This window comes from Nicotiana tabacum, chromosome 11, assembly GCF_000715075.1.
Source record: "Nicotiana tabacum cultivar K326 chromosome 11, ASM71507v2, whole genome shotgun sequence".
NCBI classification, from domain to species: Eukaryota; Viridiplantae; Streptophyta; class Magnoliopsida; order Solanales; family Solanaceae; genus Nicotiana; species Nicotiana tabacum.
In genome coordinates this window covers 114804220-114816501 of record NC_134090.1, presented here as the reverse complement: position 1 = coordinate 114816501, position 12282 = coordinate 114804220, and positions in this window count along the sequence as shown.

Here is a 12282-nt window from a genome sequence, read left to right as displayed (position 1 = left end):
TGTGTTATTAGCTACAACCAACAGGCAGGCCTGATTCGGGCTTTTTATCTAAAATATATAATAAATCAGTCTGCCTCAACCTCTAAGTTCTTTCACATTCAGTATTTAATTAGACCCTAAACAGTATGTGGAAGTCATGCTAATTATGTGCTTTCTTTGTTCAAGGAGCTATATTTGACCCTTTTACTTGTTATGTGCTTTCCCCAACTTGCTATACATGTTTTTGTATGTCGCCTTAGAATTTTTGCCTTTGAAACTACAAATAAGCCTAATATCCCTCGCTCTTAGGATCAGTAGTCCTAAATGCCTCTGGACTGATAGGATTGGGATGGGTAATAGCATGTAATGAGTAAACGAGACCATTCCGCACTTTAATACTTCAACGGGCTGGGAAAGGGTAGATATGGATATGATAACCACGCGATAACATCTCGTGTAGCCCCTCACTAAGGAGTGATTACCGGATGTTGTGTGGGGTGATCCATATTATTAATAAACCTAGGACCTCCCTTTTCCCTTTTGTTTCTTTGTTTCTTCTAAAGATTTCAAACTATTTCTTTTAAGAAAATCAGCTTCCTTTTAATTCTTTCCAATTTTGTTTGTAACCATTATGTGAAAATCCCCTCTTATTTGAAGTTTTATTTGCCTACATGTTATTTACACCTAAATTCACAACAATAGTCTAGCCGGAAACCACACTAGTGGATTCTAAGGGGTGTCTAACACCTTTCCTTTGGAATAATTTCAAGCCCTTACCCAATCTCTGGTTACTCAAATCAAACCTTCTTGGTGTCCTAATGCACCTTAATCATTAGGTGGCGACTCTTCAAATGCAAACCCAAATTCCCAAAAGGGAATGAGTTGTCCTCCCAAATGTCATAAACCTAATTTCATGAGAAAAAGGGGGCGCGACAGCATGGCGACTCTGCTGGGGGTTCTTAGGCTTTTACCATTTCAGACTATTATTGTGAATTTATGCTTCTTTATGCGCAATTATTTATTTATTTATTTTAAGCATTCAATTTTTTTTCAATTGCAAAACTGACTCATCTTTTGTTTCTTTTCCTTTACTGATTTCCTCAATTACCGCTTTAAATATGAAACTGTTGTATTTACTGCTTTCTTAAACGTGCAGATATGTGACAACATGCTTTTAATTATTGCATAATCATGCTCAACATCATATTCCACTCGTGCCAAACAAATCCTATAGCAACGATTATAATGAGTGGTTGCACTCTTCCGATATTATCACCCCTTTAAATTCGGAAAAGGCGTATTTGTGTTAAAACCAGTCGATCAACAGTGTAGTCGATGGTTCCATGCCTTTTCTCCTTGAGTTGTCCGCTCAAGGGTACCAGTCTAAAACCCCATAGAAACCTTACTCTATTTAACTATGCATGCATCATGGTCAAACCTAGCCGGGTTGGTCAGTTATGTTGTCCACATAATGATCCTTTAAAATAGCCTTGTCCAAAGTCCACTGGGTTCCCTAAAACCCAAATGGACATTATCTCGTTCTGTGCATTTATTTGCAGAACTAGATACGTTTATGCTAATTGTTGATATTAAATAGTCGAGTTTGGTGGGGGTAAGGGCCTAACCCTTTTGTTTTGCATAAAATGAGGCACGAGGTCCCTAGTTTTGGCATGATTAGCATGCCCCCGCTCTTGCTAGACTGGTGGAGGAGTCTTCCATCAAATGATCAAATCAACGAGTGGAAAGAGAGGGCCGCTAAAGCTAGCGAAAAGTTGGAATATCTGGAGTACATTTTGCTGGAATTGGAAGGGAAAGTGAGGAAGAGAGTCACCGACTGCCAGAACGCCGAGGGAAACGAAGGAGAACACATGGCAAAGGCATTTTTACTGGTGAACCTACGGGAACTAGAGGATTTGATCAACGAGAGCATTCAACCTGAGGAAGGTCCTTCTAGGACCAAATAGATAGGAGTTTTACTTTTGCTTTAAGAAATGTAATAAGGCCAATGGCCACTAGTGATATTTTTATTTCCTTCTATTTAGGGTCGATTTGGGATTCATCTACTTTGTATCAATAAAATGAGGCATTTAGCATTCTAAGTTCTCCAAATCAATTTGCCGCTAGGCCTACCTCGGGCACAAAGAAGTTCCCAAATAGGACACGATTTACATTCTTGCACTATGTGTTTAAATATCGCAACATTTTCTTATAATCCTCACTGACTTGTTACCTCTTTGTTTTTACTTTTTGTTTATTTATTCCCCTCCCCTAAGGTTAGTTCGTGCACTCTAGCAACATCATCTTATTCAACGAGATCCAGGGGGCCTCCATCCACTCCTCCTCTTAGTCCTATCAGAAGTAAGAACAAAGGGAAGATGGAAGATTCGAACAACGCCAGAAAGGAAAATTCAACTGAACAGGTAGAGGTCACTCATGGTACTCAGGTTTCCAAAGAAGGTGCATCCCAGCTTGAACAAAAGCTGCTGAAATTCTAAGAAGAACTTGATCAGGTTCGGAATCTGGCGAATCTGTCATTTTCCCTCACCAATCCCGACATTAATTTCCCAAATGCTCAGAACCCCACACCTCCCCAAAATATCCCAAAGCCACAAAACCATCCCGCTCCTCACCACCACTGCAACACTTGCCACACCTCCAACAATACTCCACAGCTCATCCCAGAACCTTTGAACTCCACAAATGACCACTTTCACACCCATATAACACCCCCATCTACGTGGAGACCGTGCCACACTCCACCCAACCCATCTCAAGCACACCTGAGTCTGATGATAAAGACTCACTCATCAGGAATCTGGCTGAAGAACTTAAGAAATTGACCAGCAAGATTCAGGGCGTCAAAGGAAGTAAGGGGATTAAAGGGTTGAACTATGAAGATCTCTGCATACAGCCTGATGTTGAACTGCCCGAGGGGTACAAACCTCCGAAGTTCGAAATGTTTGATGGCACAGGAGATCCAAGGGTCTATTTGAGAACGTACTGTGACAAGCTGGTTGGAGTAGGGAAAGACGAGATAATCCGCATGAAGCTTTTCATGAAAAGCTTGAAAGGAGATGCTTTGTCTTGGTACATCAGCTAGGATCCAAAGAAATGGTCAAACTAGGTAAGCATGGCGTCCGACTTTATGGACCGGTTCAGGTTCAACACGGAGAATGTGCCGGATGTGTTCTACATTCAGAATCTAAAGAAGAAGCCTACAAAAATGTTTCTCGTGTATGCCACTTGCTGGAGATCAGAAGCTGCTAAGGTCAGGCCTGCTTTAGAGGAGGAACAAATGAACAAGTTTTTCGTCCGAGCTCAGGACCCGCAATATTATGAAAGGCTAATGTTGATTGAGAACCATAACTTTTCTGACATTATCAAGCTGGGAGAAAGGATCGAAGAAGACATCAAAAGTGGTATGGTTACAAACTTTGAAGCCTTGCAAGCTACCAATAAGGCTTTACAGTCTGGTGGTACATCCAAGAAAAGGGACGTAGGTGCCGTAATGGTGGAATAGAGAACCAAATCCCCTATCAAATACCAAACCTATCCAATGCCTCCACTCACATATCAACCTACTCCGAACTACCAGGCACCCTCACCCTTTTACCAAACTCCACCACCCACTTATCAATCACCTCCACCTCCCACATATCAACCTACCTCACCAAGATATTCCCAACCTACACATGTATATCAAGCCTACAATGCTCAACCATCCCACCATCAATCACCTCCTACACGCCAAAAACTTCCCTAGATCTCGGCCAAATTTTGACCACAGACCTCCTAAACAGTATACAGCCATTGCCGAACCCATTGACCAGTTGTACGAGAGGCTCAAAGTTGTTGGTTATGTCACCCATATCCCTGCTATAACCCCCGAGAACCCTTCTCAGTGGGTTATTCCAAACAAATCTTGTGCATACCATTCCGGCATGAAAGGACACACCATCGACGAATGTCGCTCCCTGAAAGACAAGATCCAGGCTCTGATTGACAACAAAATTATTGTGGCGAAGGAACCTGCTCCAAATATCCGCAATAACCCTCTGCCAGACCATAAGAGTGGAGTCATTCACATGATTGAAATAGAGGATGATTGGGACCCCAAGGGATCGATCGGTTTGATCACAGAAGGCGACGATCCAAAGGAGCCAATAGTCACCCTTAATCCGATTGTAGTCAAGATTCAGCCTTCTGGGGACGCCGAGGTAGATATGTCCATGACACTTGAGTTTGAAGCACTATCCTCTACAAAGACGCCAACGCCAATTGAGGTCAAATTTATGTCACCAGCAAACGCACCTACACCATTCGAAGTTGCAGTTTTACCACCCAAGGAACATGCTCCGTTCGAGGTGAAGATAACCACGCCGATCCCAGTAGCAATGTTAGCCGTGACGCCATTCCACACAAAGGCTATACCATGGGACTATACAGCTGAGGCAATGAGGAAAGGCAAGGTTAGGTTCGAGAAAACTGTTGCCGCACAGGGTATGACAAGAACTGGTAGGGTCTATACCCTGGAACACGTAGCTGAGTCAAGCAAGCAGGCCTCCAATCGGTTGCCCATCATTGAGAAGGGTCCAAACGATCTTTGGAGAAAGATACAAGCCAAGGAATACTCGGTCATCGACCAGCTAAACAAAACACCGGCGCAGATCTCCATACTTGCTTTGCTACAAAATTCTGAGGCATACAAGAATGCTCTGTTAAAGTTACTAAGTGAGGCATATGTACCAAGCAACGTCACTGGAGGAGAGACGGCTAATATGGTAGGACAGGTGTTGGAGAGCCATAAGATCACTTTTCATGAGGATGAGCAGCCACCTGAAGGGTTGGGACACAACAAAGCACTACACATCACTGTGCAATGCGAGGACTACTTCATCATCAGGATCTAATCGACGGGGGTTCCAGTCTCAACATTTGTCCATTGGTAACACTCAAGAAGTTGGGTAGGGGACTGCACAAGATAAAGGATGGAGCCATCAACGTGAAAGCTTTCGACGGTTCCCAAAGGTCCACCATTGGGGAAATTAGTCTGTGCTTACAGATGGGGCCAACTTGGTTCGATGTTGATTTCCAAGTGATAGACGTGCCAGCATCTTACAATCTACTATTGAGACGGCCATGGATCTATGCTACTGGGGCCACAACATCAACATTACATCAGGCGGTGAAGTTTGAGTGGAATCACAAAGAGGTGATTATTCACGGCGGCGGTAGCAATCCCATATACAGTCGCCAGACTATCCCAGCAATCGGAGGTAGAAGAAAGATAGGCGGGGAGACCTATCACCACATCGAGCGAGTCAACTCGTCGACAAGGACAAATGGTGGGACAATAAAATTGAAAGCATATTGAACTGGAGCGGATACGAACCTGGCAAGGGACTTGGCAAGAACCTCCAAGGAATCACTAAGCCTATCAAACTAAAGAAACATGGCACCACCTTCGGTCTAGGATATGAGTACACTTGGGAGGAATTCAACAACTGGTCGCCACCATGGCGTGGTCCTTACTATCCACTGGAGCAACTGATACCACATTTGAAGCAGACTTTCCAGCCGACCAATGTTATCTATGGGTCAGAAAAAGAGGAAACACTTGTAGCAGTAAGGAATTTGTTCCTGGAAGACAATGATATGGATTGTTGTGTTGTTTTCGAGGAGGAGGGGAGGAAGGCCCTTCCATACAGGCAGTGAGCAAAGGAGCATGCCTCAATAACTGGACCATCAGAACCACCAGAGCCCAGAAAGCCTCGAGCATTACTATTACTTATCTTGATGAACCAATGACTGCGACATGCAATGAGACAACGCAACAAACGAACACAGATTCCGAGGAAAATGAAATACCAGAAGAGATTGTTAAGGAAGTTGAGAGTTTTGAGAACAGACCTAAGTCCAACCTGGACGATACCGAGATTGTTAACCTGGGAGATGCAGAGAACGTCAAAGAAACGAGAATTAGTGTCCACTTATCGCCATCAGAAAAGGAAGAGTAAACAGAATTTCTAAGGGAATATAATCACATATTCGCTTGGTCATATGGTGACATGATTGGTCTGAGTACATCTATTGTGGCACACAAACTGCCAACTGATCCGACATGTCCGCCGGTAAAGAAAAAACTCAGAAAGTTCAAGACTGATATGAGTTTGAAAATCAAAGAAGAAGTCACTAAGCAGGTCAAATCCAAGGTTCTCAAGGTAGTAGAATATCCGACGTGGTTAGCCAACATTGTGCTGGTACCAAAGAAGGACGGGAAGGTCAGAGTCTGTGTCGGCTACCGGGATCTCAATTGGGCTAGTCCAAAAGATGACTTCCCCTTGCCGAACATACACATCCTGATCGACAATTACGCCAAGCATGAATTGCAGTCATTTGTAGATTGTTTTGCAGGGTATCATCAGATCTGGATGGATGAAGAAGATGCTGAGAAAATGGCTTTCATTACGCCGTGGGGGATGTACTGCTACAATATGATGTCGTTTGGATTAAAAAATATTGGGGCCACCTACATGAGGGCCATGACCACCATTTTCCACGATATGATACACAAGGAGATCGAAGTATATACAAACAATATTATCATCAAGTTCAAGAAAGCCACTGATCACATGGAAGATTTGAGGAAGTTCCTCAATAGACTGAGAAGGTACAACCTAAAATTGAATCCTGCGAAGTGCGCATTTGGGGTTTCTATTGGGAAATTGCTTGGGTTTATTGTGAGTCGCCGAGGAATAGAACTGGATCCATCAAAAGTCAAAGCCATTCAAGAACTACTACCGCCAAAGAACAAGAAGGATGTGATGAGTTTCTTGGGAAGGCTCAACTACATCAGCCGATTCGTAGCAGAGTCTATAGTTATTTGTGAGCCAATATTTAAGATGTTGAAGAAGGACGCCGCTACCAAATAGACTGATGACTGCCAAAAGGCCTTCGATAGAATCAAGGAGTACCTGTCAACACCACCAGTCTTGGTCCCGCCCGAGCCAGGTAGACCTCTATTACTCTACCTCTCAGTATTGGATGGAGCATTCGGTTGTGTTCAGGGGCAACATGATGAAACGGGGAGGAAGGAACAGACCATCTATTACCTCAGTAAGAAGTTCACCCTGTACGAGGACTGGTATTCTCTTTTAGAGCGCACCTGTTGTGATTTAACTTGGGTAGCTCAGAAGCTGAGGCACTACTTCTGTGCCTATACTACATATCTCATATCAAGGATAGATCCTTTGAAATACATCTTCCAAAAGCCCATGCCCACTGGAAAGCTAGCCAAGTGGAAAATCTTGTTGAGTGAATTTGACATTGTCTACGTAACTCAGAAGGCAATCAAGGGACATGCACTAGCAGATCACCTTGCTGAAAACCCTGTGGATGAAGAATACGAACCACTAAAAATGTATTTTCCTGACGAAAAGGTATAGTTCATAGGAGAAGATATTGTAGAATCCCATGTTGGTTGGAGAATATTTTTTGACGGAGCAGCAAACTTCAAGGGAGTTAGCATAGGAGTAGTCCTCGTATCGGAAATCGATCAGCATTATCCGGTGTCCGCCAAACTCAGATTCCCGTGCACCAACAATATTGCTGAATATGAAGCCTGCATCTTAGGTCTCAAAATGGCCATCAACATGAACATTTAAGAGTTGCTAGTAATGGGGGATTCAGACTTGCTCATACATCAGGTTCGAGAAGAACGGGCGACCAAGAACTCCAAGATACTCTCTTATCTGCATCATATACAGGAATAGAGAAAGAGGTTCACAAAGACGAAATTTCAACATGTTCCCAGAATCCAGAATGAGTTCGCTGATGCATTGGCCACCCTATCATCCATGATACAACATCCAGACAAGAACTTCATTGATCCTAATCCGGTAAAGATCTATGATCAGCCAGCTTACTGTGCTCATGTCAAAGAAGAAGCAGATGGAAAGCCTTGGTTCCATGATATCAAGGAATATTTGGCAAACGGAGAATACCCAGAACTTGCGAACACTACTCAGAAGCACACACTTCGAAGGTTCTCTAACAATTTCTTTCACAGCGGAGGAATCCTATATAGGAGGACTCCTGATTTGGGATTACTAAGGTGTGTCGACGCGAACGAAGCATCTAAACTACTTGAAGAAATCCATGCTGGGACCTGCGACCCACATATGAATGGTTTTGTCTTAGCAAAAAAGATACTCCGTGCTAGTTACTTTTGGATGACTATGGAGACGGACTACATCCAGTATGTCCGGAAATGCCACCGCTGTCAGATACATGCAGACATGATAAAGGTACCTCTAAGCGAGCTTACTGCAACAAGCTCACCGTGGCCGTTCGCTGCTTGGGGAATGGATGTTATTGGACCAATCGAGCCTGCCGCCTCCAACGGGCACAAGTTTATCCTAGTAGCAATCGACTATTTCACCAAATGGGTCAAAGCAGCATCTTACAAAGCAGTGACTAAGAAAGTCGTGGCAGACTTCATCCGCGACCATATCGTTTGTCGGTTCGGGATTCCGAAATCAATCATCACTGATAATGGTTCCAATCTCAACAGTGACCTGATGAAAGTCATGTGTGAAACCTTCAAGATCAAACACAAGAATTCTACAGCCTACAGACATCAGATGAACGGAGCAGTAGAAGCCGCCAATAAGAATATCAAGAAGATACTAAGGAAAATGATAGAGAAGTATAAGGAGTGGCACGAGAAGCTACCATTTGCTTTATTGGGATACCGCACCACAGTCCGCACATTAACCGAGGCAACCCCCTATGTGCTGGTTTATGGTACAGAAGTCGTTGTTCCTGCCGAGGTGGAAATTACCTTATTAAGAATCATACAGGAAGCAAATCTAGACGATGCAGAATGGGTAAAGAATCGTTACAAGCAGCTAGCTCTTATAGATGGAAAGAGAATGAATGCAGTTTGCCACGGTCAACTTTATCAGAATAGGATGTCCAGAGCCTTCAACAAAAGAGTCAAGCCAAGACAGTTCACACCGGGGCAGCTGGTATTAAAACAATTTTCCCGCATCAAGATGAAGCCAAAGGAAAATTCTCTCCCAACTGGCAGGGTCCGTACATGGTTCACCGGGTTCTAATAGGAGGAGCCCTCATACTTGCGAGAATAGACGAAAAAGTCTGGCCAAAGCCGATCAATTCAGATACAGTCAAGCACTACTATGTGTAATCTTTATGCTTTCCTTTTTTATGTAATTTGAACTACGCCTGACCTGATTCCCGTTTAAGAGGGGATACGTAGACAACCCTATGGGTTCGGTCACAATTTAACAAAACTTTCATTTCCCCCGCAATTGGAAACTGGGGCAGAATTCTGAGGAGGACCCTCAAAATTCCGAAGTTAATTTCAGCCAATCATCGCTAGCAGCAGTCAGAAGTAGCAACCCAGTAAACTGGGGCAGAATTTTGAGGACCCTCAAAATTCCATAACAAGGAAGGTTGCAATATCTCGGACTACGTCACAGTCGCTGGTTCATCTAAAAGTTGTTCTTGATTATACACTTATGTCATATTTTTTACAAAATCATGCATGTTTATTTCTGAAATCGCTTTGTTTAGCAACGCTACCCCAATGATACGTATAGTATCGCCGGATCCAAGCCGAGCAGGTCAAGCAGAGCCAACGGGGATACGAACTAACCTCCCCTCTTTACAAAACTCACGATTTTTCTTGGGATGCAGGCACTTGAGTTGCAAAATCATCAAATATACTATACACTCACGAGACTCACATTGCTCAGAAATACAACTCTCAGAACTGTTGCACTTACTCATAGCTGCTATTCGCCCGTAGTGTCCCTAGCAGACACAGTATCCCCAGCAGTCGCAATATCTCAATCCGCTATCAGCTAAGAAAATTCTATTATCATTTGCCCTTTTTCTTCCATAAGGCTACCATTTTGCCTTCCGAGGTTAAGCTCTACCTCCATCTGCATTTCTACATTGCATAAGGCTACCATTCTGCCTTCTGAGGCTAAACTTTGTCTCCATCTGTATTTCTGCATTGCATAAGGCTACCATTCTGCCTTCCGAGGTTAAGCTCTACCTCCATCTGCATTTCTGCATTGCATAAGGCTACCATTCTGCCTTCCGAGACTAAACTCTGTCTCCATCTGCATTTCTGCATTGCATAAGACTACCATTCTGCCTTCCGAGGTTAAGCTCTACCTCCATCTGCATTTCTGCATTGCATAAGGCTACCATTCTGCCTTCCGAGGTTAAGCTTTACCTCCATCTACATGGCTGAAAGATCGCCACTTTATTATTTGCATGGCTGAAATATCGCCACCTTTACATTCGCATCGGCTGAAAGATCGCCACCTTATTTGCATGGCTGAAAGATCGCCACCTTTACATTTGCATGGCTGAAAGATCGCCACCTTTACATTCACATCAGCTGAAAGATCGCCATCTTTACATTCGCATCGGCTAAAATATCGCCACATTTACATTCGCATCGGCTGAAAGATCGCTACCTTATTTACATGGTTGAAAGATAGCCACTTTTACATTTGCACTGGCTGAAAGATCGCCACCTTATTTATATTTGCATCGGCTGAAAGATCGCCACCTTATTTACGTTTGCATCGGCTGAAAGATCGCCACCTCTACATTTGCATCTCATGGGCTGAAAGATCGCCACCTGTTGCATTCATGGGCTGAAAGATTGCCAAATTGTCCAAAGGTATCATTGTTCGGAGGCACCATTTTCATAGCCCGAGAACACCATGTCATGGCCTAAGGACCCCCCCTCCCTTTTCCTTTTTAATCTCTTGCATATCATTATTCAAAGGCATCATGGTTCGAAGGCGTCATTCTCATAGCCCAAGAGCATCATTTCATGGCCTGCGAATCCTTTATTATACGCTTCATGGCCCAGGACACCATGGTCTAAGGATGTCATCCTAACCGTCCAAGGACAAACAGTCATGGTCCGACGGGAATTTGTATCATGTTTAATTTTACGCACAATATATGCTTGTAGTGTTTATTTGCAGGTAAACCGGCGAGCAACGGTCATCTCAGCAAGAGCGATCTCGTATCCCTATCAGATTTCAGCCATCCACCCCAACCTGAATATTGTGTTCGTTCTTGAAAGTTTCCATTAGGCCTACTCCGCCGACAGATCCTGAACTACATATGGGCTGATTCTTGTGAAACCAGGGATATGTAGGCAGCTCAAAAACCAGAGTACGGCCTAAGTCTCCTCGAACCCATTCGTTCGGTCAAAATTGGCCATCATATCTTTACCCGACAACTCTTTTATCTTTCCCGGGTAAAGAGGGACAGTTGTTGATACCCAATTTTTCTCTGTATATTTTTAATATGCAAAATACTTTCAAAATAGCATGAACATGCATATATAAGTATGTCCCAAGGTTTTAATATTTTTTCTCTTAATTTTAAGGATTTTTAAATCAATTTATTGCCTTATTTTAGCAAGAAAAATCCAATAATTGTTCCCAAAATTATCATTTTGGTGATTCATCCATTGGATTCTTTTATTTGCATTAAATATAGCTAACATAATTTTTGCATATTTTTTATAAATTTATTTAGTATTTTTAAAGCTAAATTACACGTAATTGCAACATTAGCCTTTTTAAAGATTTAATGGTGTTTATATTTATAAAATTAACTTCAGTATTTTAATTGGATAATTATGTATTATTAATCATTTTAGTGCTTTTAATTTATTTCTGGAAATCATTTTACTATTTTTTATAAAATAAATAATGGGAAAATGGTTATTTAAATGATAGCCCATTTGTATTTCAATTTTGGCCAGATTTGATCCCCTAATTAAACCCAATCTCAAACCCAATTACCCAGCCCAAATCCTAAATATACCCGACCCACAACCCATTTGAATAACCCGCTCGGATCCCTATTTAATCCAGCCGTTGATCAAAATGATCAACGGCCACCATTCACCCTTCCTAAATTAAACAAAACGACCCCCTCCCCAAACCTCTCTCATTTCCTTCACTCAACTAACTCTCTCTCTATCTCTCTATCTCTGGTTCACTCTAGAACTTTCCCCTTCCCCCTCCTCTCCGATGAGTCTCATCCATCTTCTCCGGCCATCTCCTGGCCTGAATCTATGGTGGTCTCACCACCTACCAACCTTCCATGGTGCATACATGCTCGTTTGTTGATATTTCACGGCCTGACCATAAAGAACCTTCATCCAGGCCTCGTTGATTCAAGTTTTATGGCCATCTCCAGCCTTGCTCCGACTAGCTATGTCTGTTTCGAGCCTGG